This window comes from Lissotriton vulgaris, chromosome 1_1, assembly GCF_964263255.1.
Source record: "Lissotriton vulgaris chromosome 1_1, aLisVul1.2, whole genome shotgun sequence".
NCBI classification, from domain to species: Eukaryota; Metazoa; Chordata; class Amphibia; order Caudata; family Salamandridae; genus Lissotriton; species Lissotriton vulgaris.
Genome location: NC_141685.1, coordinates 4931328 through 4952809, shown reverse-complemented (window position 1 = coordinate 4952809; position 21482 = coordinate 4931328). Strand labels below are relative to the sequence as shown.

Genomic DNA, 21482 nt, shown 5'->3' with positions numbered 1-21482 from the left:
AGGGTTTTTCCCCTGTGTGTCTTCGATTATGACTTTGTAGGTCTGATAATCGACTGAATCTCTTCACACATTCACTGCATTTGAATGGTTTTTCCCCTGTGTGTATTCGCTGATGACTTTGAAGGTTTGATAACTGACTAAAGCTCTTCACACATTCACAGCACTTGAACGGTTTTTCTCCTGTGTGCGTTCGCTGATGACTTTGAAGGTGTGATAACTGACTAAAGCTCTTCACACATTCACAGCACTTGAATGGTTTTTCCCTTGTATGTGTTCGCTGATGTCTTTGTAGAAGTGATATTAGACTAAAGCTCTTCCCACATTCATTGCACTGTAATGGTGTTTCCCCTGTGTGTGTTTGATTATGTCTTTGAAGGTGTGATAACTGACTAAAGCACTTTGCACATTTACTGCACTTGAATCCTCTGTGAGTTTGCTGATGATGCCTTAATGCTGAAGAGAAGCAAAAACTACTGTCACAGTCACTACATTGAAAGGTGTTTTCCCCTGTGTGTGATCGCTGATGACTTTGTAGGTCTGATAATCGACTAAAGCTCTTCACACATTCACTGCATTGAAAAGGTTTTTCACCTGTGTGTGTTCGCTGATGACTTTTAAGGGTTGATAACTCACTAAAACTCTTCACACATTCACAGCACTTGAATGGTTTTTCCCCTGTGTGTGTTCGCTGATGACTTCTAAGGGTTGAAAACTCACTAAAACTCTTCTCACATTCACAGCACTTGAATGGTTTTTCTCCTGTGTGTGTTCGCTGATGACTTTTAAGGTATGATAACTGACTAAAGCTCTTCATACATTCACAGCACTTGAATGGTTTTTCACCTGTGTGTGATCGATTATGTCTTTTTAGAAGTGATAATCGGCTAAAGCTCTTCCCACATTCATTGCACTTGAATGGTTTTTCTCCTGTGTGAGTTCGCAGATGATACCTTAATGCGGAAGAGAAGCGAAAACTACTGTCACATTCACTACAATGATAGGGTTTTTCCCCTGTGTGTGTTCGCTGATGTGTTTGAAGGCTTGATAACTGACTAAAGCACTTTGCACATTCACTGCACTTGAATGGCTTTTCCCCTGTGTGTGTTCGCTGATGTCTTTGAAGGCCTGATAACTCACTAAAGCACTTTGCACATTCACTGCAGTTGAATGGCTTTTCCCCTGTGTGTGTTCGCTGATGTGTTTGGAGGTTTGATAACTGACTAAAGCACTTCACGCATTCACTGCATTTAAATGGTTTTTCCCCTGTGTGTATTCGTTGATGGTTTTGGAGGATTGACATATGCCTAAAGCACTTCAAGCATTCACTGCATTTAAATGGCTTTTCCCCTGTATGTGTTTGATTATGTCTTTGTAGGTCTGATAATCGACTAAAGCTCTTCCCACATTCATTGCACTTGAATGTTTTTTGTCCTGTGTACGTGTGCTGATGAAGCTTGAGTAGTGATGACAAACGAAAGCTCTTGCTGCATGTATGTGATTCTTCTTTCTTGGTTAGTGTCTGTGGGTCGGGTATATATTGGTCTACATCCCACGACTGCATTTCTTGATGGGCCAACATGGCTGATGAGGCATTTGTGTTTTTCTCACATACTTTATATGTGCGCAGTATTTCGCATGTTAGATTTCAGTTTTAACAATAAAATGCAATAGCCACCAAATATTTGCCACACTCCTAATACGTAGAAGGTGTCTTTGTAGATGATTGTGCCATTAGATTGGATTATGGCTATGCATGCTTGCGGGTAAAGATGTATCTTCCTTCTGGCCGGTGCAAATTGGGACAGTCTTGTATTGTAGATATAAGAACTCCTCTTTCCTTTACCCGTCAGTTGTTTGGCTCCGCTCGGTTGTGCTTTTCTCTGGTTACTGTGGTTTGGCCAGAAAGAGTTTACAATACACCTAGAGCACGGAATGATGGCTTGTCATCATTTTAGAAAACAGAGCACTGTTGTAATCACATCATACCGATCCCATGATCAAAGCTGGTGTTAGGCAATTGTTTATACAGGAGGCGATTTGTTATTGTTGTTGCCTTAATTTTCCTAAGGTCATTTCTTCGTCTTGTAGCGTGGAGGTGCACAGCTCAGACTCTTACAATCACTGAACTGCCCTTGATGCTTCATCTGGGATCTGTCTGTTTGTGTGTAGGTTCCCCTATCGCCGACTGCGCTGATGTTTTTCTGAATACTGAAGCTCATTATTTCTGCTATTATTGAAGATTTACAGCATTCGCTTCATTATTGATGGTCATTTCACACATTCAAGGCTTGTTGTCTGTTGGATGTAAAGATATCTAAAATTACTTAATTGAAACATAATGGAATGAGAATTCAAAATGTTTAACTAGTTGCAAAAGACATTTCGGGGGAGATTCACCAAATCTCGACGCAATACAGTGCAACCCACCCTCCTCCAGCGAGGCTGCGATGCTTTGCGTGACAGGGAGGGAGCAGGTGAGCACCATATTGTCAAAGATATGGCTCTCTCCGTCCCTTTCCCTTGTGCTGGCACTGATTACAGCAGCCCTGTACCATGAACACACCTTAGCACCAGAGCGCTTGTAGTGTAGTTCCTATATCCCGGATAGGCTCTGCTTATTGGAATAATATATACTTTAGTTTTAGCATAGGACTGAGGTCAGTATGCTCCTATCGAATACATTAAACTTAATTACTTGTGTGTGCCAACTAACTCAGAGGTCACTAAAAACTTTTGGAAACTACAAGAAGGGATTAGTTTCTGACAACCGTATAAACATTACAACTTTGTTTCCCTTTAGAATCAGAACAGTCTCAGAATCGTGGAAACAATAGATAACAGTTTCACTCAGTCAATCGCGCATGCTTCGTTTCTACAGAGTTGTACACAGAAATAGATAGATGGACATTTCAATAAAAAGGGTTTATTGAACAGTCTTATTTCTCGTACAAGAGATATGAACTGCTACAATCGTAAGACAGAATGAAAAGTATAATGCGTACAGCGTTAGAAGTAGGATTAGACATTACTGCAATAGCATGGTTGTAGCTTTGACATATATTCATAAAAATACATACATAAATAACACAGGCTAAAATGTGAATAATCTGGTGCTTCTAAATATTTCTACCCCAGTGTACCTATCCTAAGTGAAGTACGAGGTAAGAAGTAGGTGCTCTAAAGTATAGCTAGCTATAGTTTAGTTTGCCATAGTTGCCAAGAGTCCCTCTAGGTTCTAATCTGCTCCATACCTTAGAATGGGAAAGATTGGAATCACTTTCCGGGTCTCAATCTTCTAACACCCCGCAAGGGGAATCAGAAAACACTGGAGCTGGATTCTCTACGAGGAGGATGGCAGCGTCTGGTCAGTGCGTCAGGCGAGGATTCGTACTTCCTTCCGAACTTGCCGTGGCGAGCCATGCAAGTATACAGCCATAGCTTGCCCTAGTAATTGAAGGTATACTTATACCTTGAAGGTGTTTAGGAATGCCAGTATTGACGTAAATGTTGGGCAGAGGAATGTCATGAATGAACCCCTAAGGAATAGATGTTCATACATAATGAATGAGTTCTTGGAGAAATCAATGATCCAAGCAAGGGGAAGTCCTAAAGGTTTGAGAGCTTGGTTTTCCAAGAACTTGTTGTGACGTAGATGGGCGGATATAGGTGACCATGTCTGTATTTGGTTTGCATGGATAATGCCTAGATAAGGGTATGATTTCTATGCCTATATAAGGACATTGCGAATTGTGCCTATATAATGGCGTAAATCGGGAAACCTATATGCGGTATCTAAATTGACACAACACCCACTCCAGTTTCGCATGAACGACATTACTAAATCCTAAATATGTCAAACATATCTAAAATAGAGTTTTCACATGATATGCTAAAATCATTTCTAAAAACATTTTAAAACTATTGCTATGTATAAAATTGCAATGGTGCTGTACATATTAAAGCAATGTTTCATTCTAAGCATAAATTGGCAATGAATGCTAAATGAATGAGCTATAAATATACACACCTGATAAAATGGCTCGTATATACAGAAGAAAAAAGGCAGAAACCATTTAATCTCAGATTACATAAATTAATCGTGATCGTCTAGAAAGTGTTTCAAAGAAATCTGTTCTCTAAGAATAGGTCTACTATAAGCAGGTCACTGTGCCAAAAATGAAAAATAAAATTATGGAGAAAAAATTCATCAATCATCGGGAAAAAGTTTCAAGTCTAGTCTCTTGTTTTGAAAAAATTGAAGGTCAAATTTAGAGTCACATGGTACACTGGGTGCCTTAATCAAAAGTCAGTGTTCAGAGTTGGAGAAAACATAAAATCTTCCAGTCCTGTAGACAAAACGTCATCTACCATCATAGGTGAAAGTTGGATTACCTCGTTTAGAAGATCAGTCGCACATAGATAAGAATCATCGCCTTCAGAATTGGACGAATCAGCAATGTTCGAATCGGATGTTACCTGAGCGCCTGCTGTTTCGGCTCGTACCTCAGCATCAGAAATTTGCGTCTGTGAGGCCTCAATGAAAGCTGTCATCAGGATTGGTAGCCTATGGGAACAACACATAGCATGGTCCGTTACTGGGACCAGCAGATAATTGGTTTCCGTAGGCATGACTGATGGGAGTGTTAGACAGATGTCTAACACGCATTCTTCACCGCAAAGCAGGCAGCGTAGAACAGGTAAGCTGCAATCCTGCCAATTTGGTCTAAACAACACAAACCATGTGGTATTTAGTTCTCGTAGAAGAGGTAAACCTAAAATTTGGACAATGCGCTCACGACACTTCATCTCCAGTAGAGCTTGCTCTATGGTGCTTGGAGTGGCGCTGCTGATTTGGCTTGCCATATCGTAGCAATAGGAGCAAAAAGAGTATCCATGCAACAAGTCCCAAAAAAAGCAGCAGCCCACCAAACACAGAGTACACAAAATTTGGAAGTATTCTGAAGACTGCTTGAAAAGGTGATAACAGTCCTGCACACATGTTCTTAAATAAATGAACAATACCGCTCGTATCAGACATGTTTAAGATACATTGCAACATTTCTGAGAAATGTATAGGGCAGTTTGTATTCAAAAGGGCTTGTATCTTTGCAGAGGTGCTTGCGACTTGTAGAGCATAGGTAGCTTTGGCCGAGGTCTGAGGCACCGTTTGTTGTATAAGAATGGCTTTCATTCTGCTTAACCACATCGCTGCTGTGGTTATTTTTCCCCTGTGCTGGAAATTTCTATTCTACTATATTCATGACGAGCTCAGCTCGTCATCAGCACAGCTCAACTGTGCCTCATGACGAGCTGAGCTCGTCATGAGCATGGAAGGGGTTAAAGTATCAATTCGTATAGAAGAGATGTTCAATGAAGGCCATAGTGGCGACTCCCTGACTGTGTCTATTTGGGGGAACAAGACTTGCATACAGCAAGTGACCTTGGATGTAACCGTTAATAGATATGGAATACCTGACAACATGCCACAGCAGCTGTGATCATTCAACATAATGTAACTCCCATTCGAAAGTTGTCCAAAAGTTGGATTAATCACTGCAGCCGGTGAACCTTGCAGGTGGCAGGATAAGTTTGAAGTGAAACCATCTCAGGCCCAGTGTAAGTTAATACCCTGGCATAGGTGAGAACCGCTTAGTGCGTATTCACAGTTAGTACAGCTAAGAAGCACTTCACGACCCCACTCCAACATCTGTGTGTGTAAGGTAAATCCCAGGATGTCTTGTTGTATCCTTTACCCAACCTTTCATATTTGCCTGCTGGTATAGTTTGAGGCAATACTGAAAACGGAAAGTTATAACAGGCAGAGTGATTTTACCATGTATTACACACACAGTAGCTGTTTTTTCTGCCATAGTGAATGGTCATCTTTCCAGTTTTTCAATGCTCAGCACCGTTTAGGCTGCTTCCCCTTTGTGCCAGTTTGATCTGTTTATCAGTGAGATTGAATTCTGAAAACAGTAACATAGTATTGATTAAACGGCAAGGCATCTAGGCTGCACGCAACTTTTGTAGCGTCCAGCCTAATAGCATGATAGAACGTAGTTGAGACTGACCATGTTGCAACATGACCAAGTCTTGTTCCATAATGTCTATGGCAGAAGACACACTGCTGCCCAATGAATATATTCTGGACAACAGAGTCCTTAACACATTGTCTACTACAGCAAGGGATTTCTCTAAATTAATACCATACATTTCTCGTATTCTTTCTGCAGTCTCAGCTTGGGTAACCTTCCATACTTCATTATAAACAGGGTAGATACCGGCAAATATAACATGTTTTTGACGCGGTTTTCTTGGTCCTAGCAAGAAATCCCTAAGGTCTGTGCCTACTTGAATTAAAGTCAAATGTTGATTCACATCCTCTAGTGTAGCTTTCTGTAGCCAATCAAGGCAACGTTTCCCTACAATGTATGTTGTTATTACCCCTGGATGCTGTCTTTGATTATAGCGTAAGTCTGGCCTATTGATGGTGAAACCCTGTGATTTTTTCAGGAATCTATCTTGACAGGTGCTTGTGGGCCAGATTAATCATTTGTTCCAATCTGGATCTGATCTGTTGTGATGCAAAATAGTATGTACGTCGACCTCCCCCTGTGTAGTGCTAATACTTGCAGGTGCAGGTGTGGACGGAGTGTTCATGTCTTTGATCTTGGCTAACCTAAGGCAGAACGACTGTTGGACAGTGTTATTCAAAAACAGTTTGCTAAGGGGTGATACAGGATCTAAACAAACCTTCTATTCCCTGTACTTGCCAATCTTTTGTACCCCAGACAGTTTTTGTCTTAATCTTGTCTTTGCAGATTCTTCGGACCGCGCAGGGGGAGAGAGAAGGACTACCTGTCCCACAAGTGACCATGGAACAACGAGCGCGTGCCACAGCCCCTCCCTCCAGCCCTACATCAACGACTCACCCCTCCCGTACCGCGGGACGTGCGCGGGAGGGTGCCATGCTAAGCCCAGGCAAAGGGCGGGCCGTCTGTGGCCGACTGGGGCCAGAAGAGGTTGGGCCGGGCCACCCCCCTAAGTCCTGCTAATGGGTAAGCGCAAACAATTGTGTAATGGGGGGCAGGGGGGCCAAAAGGCAAAAGTACCGCAGAAGTCGGACTCGATTATCTCATATTTGACCTCAGCAGTGGGCGTTATAAGTAAAGAGATCGCCAACGCAGAGAAGGAACTGGGATTGAGTCCACCCGTAATTGCGACAGAAGGGACTGTGACAATTGATATGCCTACCCCTGGGGTACATTTTGAGACTCTGGCAGTACTAAAAAATCCCACGAATGCTAGTGAGGCAGAAAACACTATATTGGGGATAGTCGGCGTTGATGCCCTGGATTCCCAATCCCGCCCAGAAGAGTCTCTGGGAGTAAGTGTACAACAGAATGTGGGAAAACAAAGCACTAAGAAATACCCAAGAAAGACGAAACGTGTAACTGACTCATACAGTAATAATGACTCTGTTATATTAAAAAATTGAGTGATATGGTAGAGGATATGTTTAGTTCATGTTTAGACCCTGTCTTAGTGGGAATTGCCAAAGACATTGTGGATACGCTTAACACATGTGTTGCAGGACTGAGATGTGACCTAATTGATTTCTTTGTTAAAGAATATAGAGGGCAGCATGAATCATCTATACAAGCCCAGCAACCATATATATCTGAGGCAGGGCGCAAGGAGAGTTATTCCACCAATGTCCGGTCAACCCTAACTAAGGTTCAAGCCATCCTGACACCAGATAATAATGGCCTGAACGTGATTACCAAACAATATGTTTCTGTTAATCCTTCTTCCTTTGCTGTACCTGCAGCTGGTAATATTACAGGGCAAAAGAAACTAGAAGGGTGCCCCAATGCTGACAAGAATTCATTAAAGCCCTGCAAGATTAAGTTGCATCTCCCTCCTGAAGCAGTCCCCTTGGTGGCCGAACTCACAGGAGTACCCCCACTTGAAGAAAATTGCATAGACTCCACTCAGGAGCTTTTAAGACAGTCTAGGAATTGGTGTAGGCAGTACTCTAGTGGGGATATAGATATCTCTTTAAGCATTAGTATGGCTAGAAGGGTAGGATGGGTTGGACATCGCCCTAAGTGCCTGTAAGGGGACTGTATTGTTGTGAACTTGATGTAGCAGATAGATTGATTGATACATTGTTCTAGGATGGATCTGATCTAACGAATACTTTGGGCTACTTCTACCCACCCTCAGTCATACAGATAAACGCTCGTTGTACACTCCCACCTCTTCCAATATGGAGGAGGAAGTTGACCCCACGTACTGCCCAAAGTTCTGTTTCTCCCCAAATCGCGGGTCAGCCTGTTCAGAGCTCTAATGAACTAGAAGTGGCCCCAAAAACACACTCAGGATCCCAAAGCTCTCAGGTTATGGATTTAGCTCGGACTAATCATTTTTCTCCATTACCCCAACTGGAGGAGAATGACTGACAAAAAGATATAATTCATACACCAGGGGTGAGTGCTATTGAGCATAACCAAGTCACCCCCTGCAAGACCCTTAGTTGAAATATTGCAGGAAGAAGGTCAAAAAGAGGAGACAAGAATTGGGTGGCATTTTAAAAATTGTATGATATAATAGCAGTACAAGAAACGTGGGACACGGCAAATAGTTTTTTCTTAGACGGGTATAGTCAATATGGCATACCCGCAATTCCTGGTTTGGCTGGTAGAGCAAAGGAAGGCTTAGCTCTATTTCTCACTTGAATTGTATGGCACTTTAAAGCAGCTAGAGTCAGGATCTTCTAACTGTTTAATAGTTGAGTTGTCTGGTTCAAAAACTTCAAAAATGCTATTTATTAATTTTTATAATTCAGGGGAGACTGATTTTATTAACCAACATCTAGTCCCCCTTATTGGAATATTGATCCAAACAAAACACTTTTGATGTCATTTTAATGGGCGATTTCAATATACACCCGTGTAGCCTAGATTGTAACATAGATCAGCAAGGGTCCCCCTATTCTGTGTTTACACACTTTGATCATACGAAACAAGGGGAGGCCTTGGAGAATATCCTGGATACTATGAATTTTTTTGAATCGGGGTGTGATGCTGGTGGACCGAGGGTTCCCACAATTAAAGGGAAAGACACGGGTACTGTTATTGATTATATTTCTTTGTCATCTTTTGTTTTATCCAGTGTTTTGTCATATAAGGTTGTAGTGTCTGTTTTTAGTGACCATAATCCTGTGATTTTAGAGGTGGATTCAGGAGCTGCTTTGGGTTTTAAAGAAAGCCATATCCAGGGAGTTAGTGACCTGATTCCAAAAGACCAGGGAGAAGACTTAAATGGTCAAAGGTGGTTCAGGAAACCTTCCTACAGAAAGTCTTGACCAAGGTTGAATCTGATGCAGCCATATGCATGGATAATTATGCGCCGAGTATGAAGATAGTTGGTGCTTTTGATGCCATATGCAACCAGATAAAAATTGATCTGACTGTCAAAAATAAATCTGGACCTTGTCAAGGTGAAAGATGGTTTGACAGTAGCTGTTCCCAGGCACATTCGGCCCTGCTTAAAGCCTTGAAAGTTAGACCAAGAAACAGGGAAAGGATTGCAAGTTTAAGAAAATCGTACAAACAGGCTATTTTACATCGTAAACAGCAGATTAAATATGAAGCCTGGAGTAAACTTTTATCAGATGAAGTTCTGCGGGACAGTGAAAAATGTTGGTCTACTGTTAAACATCGTTTTTTCTCTGGTGCAGAGAACACTTCTCTGGAATGTAATATTCCAGATGATCATTGGCTAGCACATTTTGGGAACATTTATGGGAATCAGGGTGATGAGACCCCTTTAATTGACATACCTTCTATGCAGTCAGTCTCCCCTGTAGTCTTTGAGGTGTCTGACGTTGAAAGAGCAATTGTAGAGATGTCAAAGAATAAAGCGCCGGGCCCGGATGGGGTCCCGGCAGATCTGTACAAGAGTGCTCCTAAATTTTGGGCTAAGATCCTGACAAATGTCTATAATGTGTCAGAATCAAATGGGTTTCCTGCATTATGGGCAACATCAACTATTATCCCGGTTTTTGAAAAGGGGCAGAGAAGTGACCCCTCTTGCTATAGACCTATTTCCTTGATAGACTCTGCAGTTAAAATCTTCCAGAGTCATTTTGTATAAACTGATGGATTGGTTGGATGGCAGAGGGGTCCTCTCAAACCTCCAATATGGTTTTAGACCAAAGAGAAGCACCCTTGATCAGTGCCTGAACTTACTGCTTTTAATAAGGAAATACACAATAGCCAAGGAGGGATCCCTCTACATGGGTTTTATGGACCTCTCGACAGCCTTTGACCTGGTGAACAGATCAAAGTTGTGGCAAATTTTATTGGATTTGGGCATTGATCCATCACTGGTAAATTATTTAGCTTACCTTCATTGTGGTCTTTTAGCGTCAGTCAGGGTTACACAGGAGAGGAGATGCACCAGCCACTTTAGTTTAGAGGGGGGGGGTCAGGCAGGGGTGTATTTTGGCCCCCCTTCTCTTTACACTATACATAAATGCCCTGGAGATATCTTCAGGTGAGGCTTCTTTGGATGTTCCGCGTATGGGAGATACTGTAATTCTGGTTCTCCTATATGCGGACGATGCCGTCCTATTAGCCCGCTCTGGGGTAGGATTGCAAAAACTATTGGATTCTTTTGGTAATTTTATGGCATCCCTGGATTTGAAAATAAACAAAAAAATCTCAGGTTATGATTGTAGGGGAATACAGTAGAAAAAAGAAAATGAAATCTTTCTTTTGCTGTGGTGCTGAGGTTAAGAGGGTGCCCATTTTTACATATCTAGGGGTCCTCTTCGACGAAAGAGGCACCTGGGACCCACAGCAGAAGTACAAAAGTAATGCGGTAGCCAGATCCACCTCAGCCCTTATGGGATTTGCAAAGCGTTTGGGCGCCAGACCAATGGAGGCAATCATAAAAGTGTATAAATCGAAATGTTTAGCAATTGCTACATATGGCTCTGCAATTTGGGGTTATACACCCCAAGATAGGATTCAAGTTGTTGAAAACAAATTTTTAAGATCGCTTTTATCAGTGCCACAGTCCACCCCTACTTTTTCAATTCACACTGAGCTGAGGTTGGGTTATGTTACAGACCTATTGAAAAATGCCCCACTGATTTGCTAGCTAAAGACCTGGCTTAACCAGGAAATTTCACTGAATCACTTGATCCTAAAGGATTGTTTAGCCTTGGATAGAGCCAGCAAGATCCCTTGGCTGGTCTACATTAAAACAATGTTCATAAGACTAGGGCGCCCTGAGCTTTATTCCTCCCCTGATTGTCAACGCCGTCTCCTCCTCCTGCTTCAACACCCTCCGCATGCTCCGTAGGATCTACAAGTGGATCCCCACTGAAACGAGAAGAACAGTCACCCAGGCCCTTGTCAGCAGTCGGTTGGACTATGGAAACGCCCTCTACGCAGGAGCCTCGGTCAAACTCATAAAACTGCTCCAACGCATCCAGAACACCTCTGCACGTCTGATCCTCGACATCCCTCGCCACAGCCACACCACACCCCACCTGAGAGACCTGCACTGGCTCCCGGTCAACAAGAGGATAACCTTCAAGCTCCTCACCTGCGCACACAAGGCACTCCACAACACCGGACCAACGTACCTCAACAGACGACTCTGCTTCTACAACCCCACCCGCCAGCTCCGCTCCGCCGACCTCGCTACAGTCCCCCACTTCGAGAGGAGCGACCTCAGGCGGCAGATCGTTTTCCCACCTCGCCGCAAAGACCTGGAACACGCTCCCCATCCACCTACGGCAGACCCAAGATCTGCTGACCTTCAGCAAACTCCTCAAGACCTGGCTTTTCAAGCAGCAGCAGCATTCCCCACTCCAGCGCCTTGAGACCCTCATGGGTGAGTAGTGCGCTTTACAAATGATATGATTGATTGATTGATTGATTGTATCAAGAGAGAGTTGGACAAAAATTGCTCTCTTAAATATGTTTGTATTAGAAAGGGAGGAGCAGGAACTGAAAAAACCCTTGTAAAAGCTAACTACGCATTAGTAACCTCTCCTGCACTCGAGCCCTACCTAAAATTAGTAACTAGACCCTTCCACCGGTATCTCTTGACTAGATTTCGTTTTAATCTAATTCATTTAACATTGGGCTTTTTCCGACATGGTGTAAACCAGAAAATTCTAACCCCTGCAAGTGTGATGACTTTTCTGCACAAGACACTTTACATTTTATTATGTTTTGCGGGCACTACTCAGAGATTAGGAAAACATTTTTGTTGCCTATTCTGAGGGAGGCGGGACTCATACAGGTCAGGCCTGCCCTCATTTATTTGCAAATGCTAAGTAGTGCCCGTGATATATTCCATGTTGCAAGTTTTTTAGTGGCTGCGGTGCGGATTAAGACAAAGAGTTTATGTGCCCCGAATATTCCTGCCTGATTTTAATCGTATTAGATGGTGATCATATGAATATCTTTATGCTCTGTTCCCCTGCCTGAGATACATTTTGATGAATTCTAAAGTTTTTTTTTAAGTTTTTAATGTTAAATGTCTTTTGTATACTTGATATGAATTGTTTGTACCTGTGTCTTTTTATGATTATAAATAATCGAATAAAAGTGTTTTGACTGACTAACTGATTGTCTTTGCAAAAGTTGAAACCCTGTCTAGACAGTTGGGCAATAAAGGCTGCAGAATAAATCTGTTTTGTATTGGTCAACATATTTTTTGTTCCTGTTTTGTTTACATTTTTAAAGAAAAACATTTCTGGATTTGACAAGTTGAACCCTGAAAAATATGGAAACTTCTTTGCAAAAGTTGTTGAGCTACCCTTTGAAAGAGTGGGACAGTGTTCCCATTGCTTATACATATATATTTCTAGGCATTGCAGATTTGTGCAAGAAATGATGACCATAGTGATTATAACAATACATATTTTTAGTCTGATTAACCTTCGAAATATTTTATGATTTGTGAATACTGCAGACATTTCTAGATCACACATCATGTTATTAACAGTTTCGAAGTCCCAATCATCAGAAAAGGTAGTAGAGGTAATAAAGGCACTTAGTGATATTTTAAATACGTGTGGAATCTTCAAGAGTTCCGACGGACCAAAAATGTCATAATCAGTTTTGTCCCAAACTATACCATCTCCCCAAAAAATCCATAGTTCAATCCATGGTGAAATCAGATAAGTCTTTTTCAGCTGATGAAAAAAGTAATTTGAATGTTTTTTGAAAGTTCTTATTGCTGGCATCGTTTCAGGTTAGCTGGGATCCTCAGAAAACGTATCAAAGTTATTGAAATAGCCAGAGGCAGTTCTGTCAATAGTTGGAATTGCATCAGGATTCGTTGAAATCGCTGGAACAACTTGATCACTTGTTACTTTGTTGTAGACAGGTGTAGCAGGACAAACTGTTATTTGGGTCTCAAGAGGGATATGTTCCATAGCAGTGTTGCTTAGTCCTTCATTTCTGACTGTAGAATCTTCAAAGGTGATGAGTCTCTCAGTTTGAACCTCTTGGATTATAGCTAGAGGAGTGCGTCTGCTACATTGTCGGAGGCCACTTGGCCTACTGCTTAGTATCGGGCACATAGTGTGGTTTGATCAGGTCGATGGACACAAATGTTTTATCCTTTTTTCCAGCAAGGCGTGGCAAAAGTACTGTTCTTGATCCGTGTATTGCTAGGCCAGGTACTGGTTGTCTGCAAGAAGGGCCAAATTCCTTCTTGTCCGCGATCAATTCTCTGACTAGAACAGCAAGCTTTGGGATCCAGAAAGGTCTTGCTGGGACGGCTTGTTTTTCCCCAGTGGTGGTTGGCTTCAGGAACACGTTGCTTTGTTTTGATCTTAGTTCATTTAAGTCATGTAAACCAGCAAAACCATCTTTGATATCAAAAGTCTTATTTTCCACCAGTGTGCCTTTCATGTGAAGATCCGGTACCAACATTCTAGTCCCAAAGAAGACCTCATATGGAGTGACACACTTTAGAGAACCTCTTGGCAAATTGCTTAATGAGCGTTGGACCCCATAAAGATGTTTTACTCCTCCCATCACACAAACCTAATACCCTAGCTGTTGTAGACTGCTTTATGTCCCAGTTTTTTCTTTCCACAACAGAATTTCCCTCAGGATGGAATGGTATGGAAAATACCGCAATGCTACACCCAAACTGGCCATGGCTTCTTTGTAACCTCGAGAGCTAAATGCAGGGCCATGGTCAGAATGTAGTGTGCCTATTGCATATGTGCCGATAAAGACTCGCAAATCTTTTATAACAGTTTGAGCGTCAGCCGAGCGCTGAGGCCACATCCATAGGAACCTAGATTTAGTATTTGTGGGATTGCATTTGTCCAAAAGGACACCTGCACGTAGATAGTCTAATGCTGTCCAACAATGGTGTCTGTACTGGCTTAGCTATGTTTTAGTCAGGTATCTGGTGGTGTTCTGTACTGTGATCTCTATTGCATGCTATACAGTCATTGATGAAGATGTGGATCTGAGTATTCCTTCCCTGGCCACCAGGTAACGCTGCACCCAGTGATTGCAGCTACAGAAGCCGTTTGCACAGCCCCCTTCCATGCTTCATCAGCCAATGAATTCCCTTCAACGTGAACGTCATCACGCTGATGACTCATCGTGTGTATTACGTGAGTGTTTTGTAGTCCGTTTCGCAACTGAACTACCTGTTCCCAAAGCGATTTGTGTTTTATTGTGCCACCATTTGCATCTTTTAAACCGTTTTGAAGCCAATTCTGCAAATATTCATTGTATGAATGAACACAGTAAAAATATTTGCACACTATGAGTGTGGGGAAGTGGCGATCCGTATTTTCAAGTGCTATTTTGAATGCTTATATTTCAGCTCGCTGAGCTGTACCATCTCCTAGAGATTGTGGTTTTGTTACCATCGGTCTGAATTTGCCATAGCGCATACAACCTTTAACAATCGCGCATGCTGCACTATAAACTTGTTTCCCCCCGTAGCGGGTTGTGCAGATCAGTCAGTATAAATTATAAATTCGTACTGGTCAAGAGGGAGAATTTCAGTAGGCAGAGGACATTCATGCTCGTATTGCAGGAATGCTTGTGTTTTCAAATAAGGATCAAAAACATATTCAACATCAGTTGCAGCAAGAGTTAGCTTTTGTAACCGCCTCTAAGGCTGGTACAGGAGGCACGACCATAATGCGTTTTCCCTGTGCTAGGGATCTTTCTTTTGCTACAGCGGTTTGAACTGCTGTCAGAATTTTTTCTGTAGAAGTGAATTTCATTTCTGTTTGTGTGTACAAATGTGATTAGTATGCAATTGGTACTTTTTCACCTTCGTTAAAAGTTAAGTAGGGGAATCGGCATGGACCCGGAATGATTCGGATAACTAAGTTGCTATATTTATGCGTGTTTGTAAGTGTTTTGTTGCTAACATGTCAGCTTGAGGCGAAAGCAGAATATCTGTATGTTCACGTGTCCAATGTGTGATTTTAAAATCATGTTTTATTATTTCGTAGAGAGGTTTAACCCTTTCTGCCTAGTTTAGAATGTATGTTCTTCCAAAATTCAGGCAACCTAGAATAGACTACATTTTTCAGCGTTTTCAGAGGTTGGAGCAGCGCACACTTTTCTAAAAAGTTGCTTGCCAGGCTTTTGCCTTCACTTGATACTTCGTATCCTAGAAAAAGGATGCTTAGATGGGCAATTCTCAATTTTTTAAACTGAATTTATAACCCTCAGAGGCAAAGTCAAGTATCGAATATGCTACTTACCAGTATGCATCTGTTCTTGGCATGTAGGGCTCATATCTGTGCATAGATCGCCGCCTAGTGTTGGGTCCGGATGATTGCACATTGTTGTCCTGGAAGAGTCTTCGAAGTATCACGAGATAGGTGGCTCCTCCCCTGGACTACAGTGCGGATGGGCATCCTCTCCATCTCCAGATTGTTTTTCGCCATTGTGGCAGAGATGGAGTGTAGTACTGTAAGTGATGACCATGCTAAGAGTAATTCCGAGTGCTGCAGCCGCTACAGGGCGGGCGATATGAATGTCAGCAGCCCTACATGCCAAGAACAGATGCATACTGGTAAGTAGCATATTCAGTTCAAGGCATGTGGGCTGCTGAATTCATATCTGTGCATAGAATACATAGCAGTCCCTCCATTAGCGGCGGCTGCCTGTGCCAGCTGCAGCAGTCTGAAAAAGTGTCTTTAGAACAGCCTGTCCTACAGCTGCCTGCTGTTTGGAGTGCACATCTACGCAGTAGTGTTTAGTAAATGTGTGTTTGGTAGACCATGTGGCTGCTCTACAGATTTCCTCTAAAGGAATGTTACCCAGGAAAGCCATGGATTCCCCTAACTTTCTTGTTGAGTAGGCTCTTGGGGGAATCGTTAATGTGCGCTTAGCCTTTTGATAGCAAATTTGTATGCACTTAATGATCCTCCTGGCTATACCTGCTTTTGAAATGGGGTTGCCTTTGTGTTGCGGTGCGAAGGCAACAAACAGTTGTTTCGTCTTCCTGAAATCCTTTGTCCTATCAATGTAGTACATGAGAGCTCTTTTGACATCTAGTGTGTGGAGCATTCTTTCTGCCACTGAATCCGGATTCTGGAAGAACACTGACAGTTCTATAGTTTGACCACCCTGTTGGAGTGAATCTGTATGAATGGCTCTTGGATAGTTAGTGCTTGAAGTTCACTAACTCTTCGTAGCGATGTAATTGCTATTAGAAAAGCCACTTTCCACGTTAGGAATTGTATCTCGCATGAGTGGAGAGGCTCAAAAGGTAGACCCATCAGTCCGGTAAGGACCACATTTAGGTTCCATACAGGTGCTGGTGGGTGTCTGGGAGGAATAACTCGTTTGAGTCCTTCCAGAAAAGCTTTGATGGCAGGTACTCTGAAGAGTGAGAGATGCCGTCTGTTTTGGAGATAAGCTGCTATTGCGGATAAATGTATATGTATGGAAGCGTAGGCCAGATTGCATTTGTATAGATGTAATAGATAACAGATGATGTTTTGGGTAGATGCATCTAGCGGATTAATGTCATTATTGGTACAATAAATGACAAAACGCTTCCATTTGGCTGCATAGTGTGCTCTAGTAGTGGGCCTCCTTGCCTCCTTTATGATATCCATACAGTCAGGAGGCAGGTTGAGGTAGCCAAATTCTAAGACCTCAGGAGCCAGATCGCCAGGTTGAGCTGTTGCGGATCTGGATGCTGAATGTTGCCATGGTTCTGTGTCAAGAGTCTGGGTGTGAGGTGCAGTCTTTGATGCGGTACCACGGAGAGTTCTAGAAACGTGGTGTACCATGGTTGGCGTGCCCACGTTGGAGCAACCAGGATGAGAGTCATCGAGTGTTGCCTCAGTTTGCGTGCCACTAGCGGTATTAGCGGTGCTGGTGGAAAAGCGTACGCAAATTTGCCTGACCAGTTCATCCATATCGCATTTCCCTGCGACTGTGGGTGTGGGAACCTGGCGGCAAAGCTTTGGCATTTTGCATTTTCCTTCGTGGCGAATAGGTCTATCTCTGGATGACCCCACTGCTGGAAGTACGGGTGGAGTACTGATGGATGTATCTCCACTCGTGCATTTGGTGGCTGTGCCTGCAGAGCAGGTCCTCCATCTGATTGTCCTTGCCTGGGAGGTGTTCTGCCATGAGGAAGATGTTTCTCTGAATGGCCCACTTCCACATGCTCTGAGCCAGATGAGACAACTGCGGAGAGTGTGTACCTCCCTGCTTCTGTATGTAGTACAAGGCAGTCATGTTGTCCAAGCACTCCTGAAGCGGACGCATGTGTAGACTCGCGTGCGGGACTATGAAGATGCAGGAGGCCATCATGCCTATCAACTGCATGAACACTCGTGCTGGAAGCGAGTGTTGTGGTCTGAATTTTTGTATCAGCAATTGAATGCTGTTGATCCTCACTGAATTTGGCTGTGCTTTGGCTGGCAGAGTGTCTATTGTCGCGCCCAAGTACTGCTGTACGTGGGCGGGCTGAAGGTGGGACTTTGGATGATTCAGTGAGAATCCCAGGCTGTGAAGTAGGTGAATGGTGTGGGACATGTGGGTGGCACATTGCTGGGCCGACTTTGCTTGGACAAGCCAGTCGTCCAGATAAGGGTACATGTGATTATTTTGTCTCTGTAGGTGTGCAGCCACTGTCGCTAGGCACTTGCTAAACACCCTGGGTGCTGTTGTTACTCCGAAGGGTAGAACCTCGAACTGATAATGTTGATCCTGAATGGTGAATCTGAGATATTTTCTGTGTGACGGGTGTACCGGTATATAGAAATATGCATCCTTTAGATCTAGTGTTGCGAAGAAATCTCCCTGACTGAGCAACGGTAGAACCTGCTGTAATGTGAGCATAGGAAAGTGTTCTGACAGTATGTACTCGTTTAGGGGCCTGAGGTCTAGTATGGGTCTGAGGGACCCGTCCTTTTTTGGGATCAAGAAGTACAGCGAGTACACCCCTGTACCTCTTTGTTCCATAGGCACGAGCTCTATGGCTCCTATTTGCAGCATGCTGACAACCTCCTGCTGTAATAATTGTATGTGCTCTGCGGACATAGGATGGTGTCTTGGGGGTATGTTGGGTGGAGTGGATGTTAACTCCAGACAATAACAGTGCTGGATAAGCAGTCTCCCCCACCTGTCTGTGGTGATGGATTTCCAGACCGGCAGGAACTGTTGTAGTCTCCCCCCGACAGGTGTTGTATGGTCGGGGGGCAGTGACAAGACGTCACTGTTTATTGGTGGCGGAGGATCGGGAGTTGTTGTTTCCATGACCTCTGCCCTTGGTGCTGTTTCCACGGTAGCCACCCCTATTGGTCTTGTTGTAGGTGGTCTGCGTGCCTCCCTTACTATACTGTGCCTGCTGGGACACTTGGCCTCTGGAAGCTCCTCTATTGTTGGAGCGACGAAAAGAATCACCCCTGAACTGCTGGGACTGAAGAGCTCCCATAGACTTCGCAGTCTGTGTCCTTTTTAATTTTTTCCAAGGTGGTGTCCACTTTTGGGCCAAATAAGTGATCAGGGTTAACTGGTTGATTGAGTATGGTGGTTTGTATTTCAGGCTTCAAGCCAGAGATTCTCAGCCAGGCGTGTCTACGTAACATAATACTTGTATTAATCACCCTGGGAGCAGTGTCTGCTACATCTAGGGCACATTTATTAGACGCATTGGAAATAAGTTTTCCTTCCTGAATTAGCATTTCTGCTGCCTCTTTGTACTCATCTGGCAAGTGTTGTAACAGGGTTTCAAGTGTATCATAATGAGCCCTGTCATATCTGGCTAAGAGTTCCTATGTGTTGGAGATTCGCCAGACATTTGCCGCTTGAGCCGCCACCCTTTTCCCTGAGGCTTCTAGCACTTTGGACTCTTTGGCAGGGGGAGGAGCATCACCTGTGGTCTGCGAGTTCGCTCTTTTACGAGCATTTGAAACAACTAGCGAGTCCAATGGCAACTGTCCCCTGATATACGTAGGGTCCCCAGGTGCAGGCTTGTATTTCTTTTCAATCCTGGGGTTCACCTCTCTGGCCCTTGTGGTCTCCTTAAAGATGTCTCCAGCGTGTTTCAGGACACCTTTTAGTATTGGGAGAATTTTGACAGTTCTCTCAGAGGTTGAGAAGGTGTCAAACAAAAAATCCTCCTCAATAGGGTCAGTATGGAGTTGGACATCATGATTTTTTGCTGCCCTCTCAATAAGTGCGTTGAATGCAGCCGTGTCTTCTGTTAGTGATGTCTTAACAGCATAGACATTGCTGTCAGGGGCAGTTTGTGGTTCCCCTGGGTCAACAGCGTCTGTCCAGGGCTAAGTGTGGTCTTCTGGATCAGTGTCTACAGGATAATTATATTCTTCATTGTAGGCATCTTCCACATCCACTTCTGAATGTGTGGGTGAAGAAAAACCAGGTTCTCGTCCATATGGTTGCAGAGGTTCAGATAGAAGCGGCGACGTTGCTGAATCCCTCTTCTTCTTTAATGGAATCTTATACGACTCCATAGGTTGTTCTGGGACGATCTTTCGCTTGTGAATGGTAAGTCTACCAGTTTCGGCGTCGATGAATTGCCTTGGCTGGTCTTCTTGGAGAGGCTGTCGATGCTTTGTGGCCTCTGCAGCAGTTGTAGGCTTTTTGCCCATGGACACCTTCTTGGCCGGGTCGACGCCCGTGAGTGGGGCGAACGCCTTAGGCGTTACCGGTGGCGGCAGTATAAACTTTATCGGTGCAGACGCCTTTGGAGTCTTGCTGACTGTTTCTGGGGGCAGAGCGGCCTTCGGTCCGACAGCCGTAGCCTTTTCCTTTATGCGCTGCAGTGAGTCCGACACTTGCTGTGAAAAAGAGGCGGATGGTTGTGTTGACTCGACGGGATCTTTAGAGCAACGGTGTGTTTTGTGTCTTTGCCGACTTTGGCTTTGTCGAGTCGACGCTTAGGATCGGGAGCATCATGCGCTTCGAGTCCTTTATTTGTGTCAACGGTCTTAGGAGCCGACTGCTTTGGGTCGATGTCCATGACCTTTTTCTTCGGTGCCCCGGATTTCGGTTTCACAGTCTTTAGCGACCTTTCCGGGTCGATAACACTCTTTTGTTGCGTCGAAGCCGATTGTCCAGAAGCCTTCGATCCGACCAAAGTTACTTGCACTTTCGGTTTCGATTTGGTTTCTGGTGCTTTCAGTTTTGTGGTCACCGATGTTGTTGGTTTTGATTTTGATCGATCGGTCGATGACTCTTTAGAAATGTCCGTAGCCGGGCCTTGAAGCGAGGCTGTAGAACCACTTGTTCGATCTTGGGTAAGGCCTTGTGTCGATCCCTCGACAGGAGCCTTATCGAGTGTTTCGGTGTCGGCCCGCAAACCAGCGGGCGGGCCTAGCTCCTCGTTTGAGCTATCGTCTACGGCCCCAAAGGCCTCATCGTCGTCTCATACCTCGTCGACGACTTCGTCACGTTCGACCATCTCCTCATCTTCTGCATCATAAGTGGAGTCAACCTCCGACGCAGGATCTCACAAAAACAACGAAAGCCCCTGCTCTAGGAAATTATCATAAAATCTCAGTGAGTCCTAGTTGTGGTAACAATAGTGAAATGCGCACATCGATAGTGTTTCAAAGTCAATAGATAGCGTTGTATCAAGACAGAAATTTCAATGAAGTAGAATCCTTGTTATAGAAAACAGTTTATTGTTCCTCTTGTTCTGGCCAACACGTGTTTCATCGCAGGGAAACAGACTGCGAATCTTCAGGGCCTCTTGAGAGAAAAGCCGGAAGTAGTGATGTAGCAACAAGTATGGATAATGCGCTTTAAAAGCGTAGTTGGATGGTTCCTTAATAGGGTCATAAGGAGGCCATGACCGGGAGGAGAAGAGATTGAAGCTGTAACGCTCGAAATCAGGTTAACAGGCGGGTACACCTGGTTAGATTCGTTCCCCCTCCTGTGGTTCCCGGCGGCCGTTCTACGGCGCCGGGA

At 43.8% G+C, this 21482-nt stretch overlaps 1 pseudogene across 1 annotated transcript in view; it reads right to left on the bottom strand.

Annotated features, from left to right (window-relative positions):
- LOC147736931 (uncharacterized) overlaps nucleotides 1–21482 on the bottom strand; it is a 198930-nt pseudogene that overhangs the window by 115316 nt on the left and 62132 nt on the right. Inside the window, exon 3 of the transcript XR_015308294.1 lies at nucleotides 70–2295. The product of XR_015308294.1 is annotated as an uncharacterized LOC147736931 (transcript). The remainder of the gene's footprint in view (nucleotides 1–69; nucleotides 2296–21482) is intronic.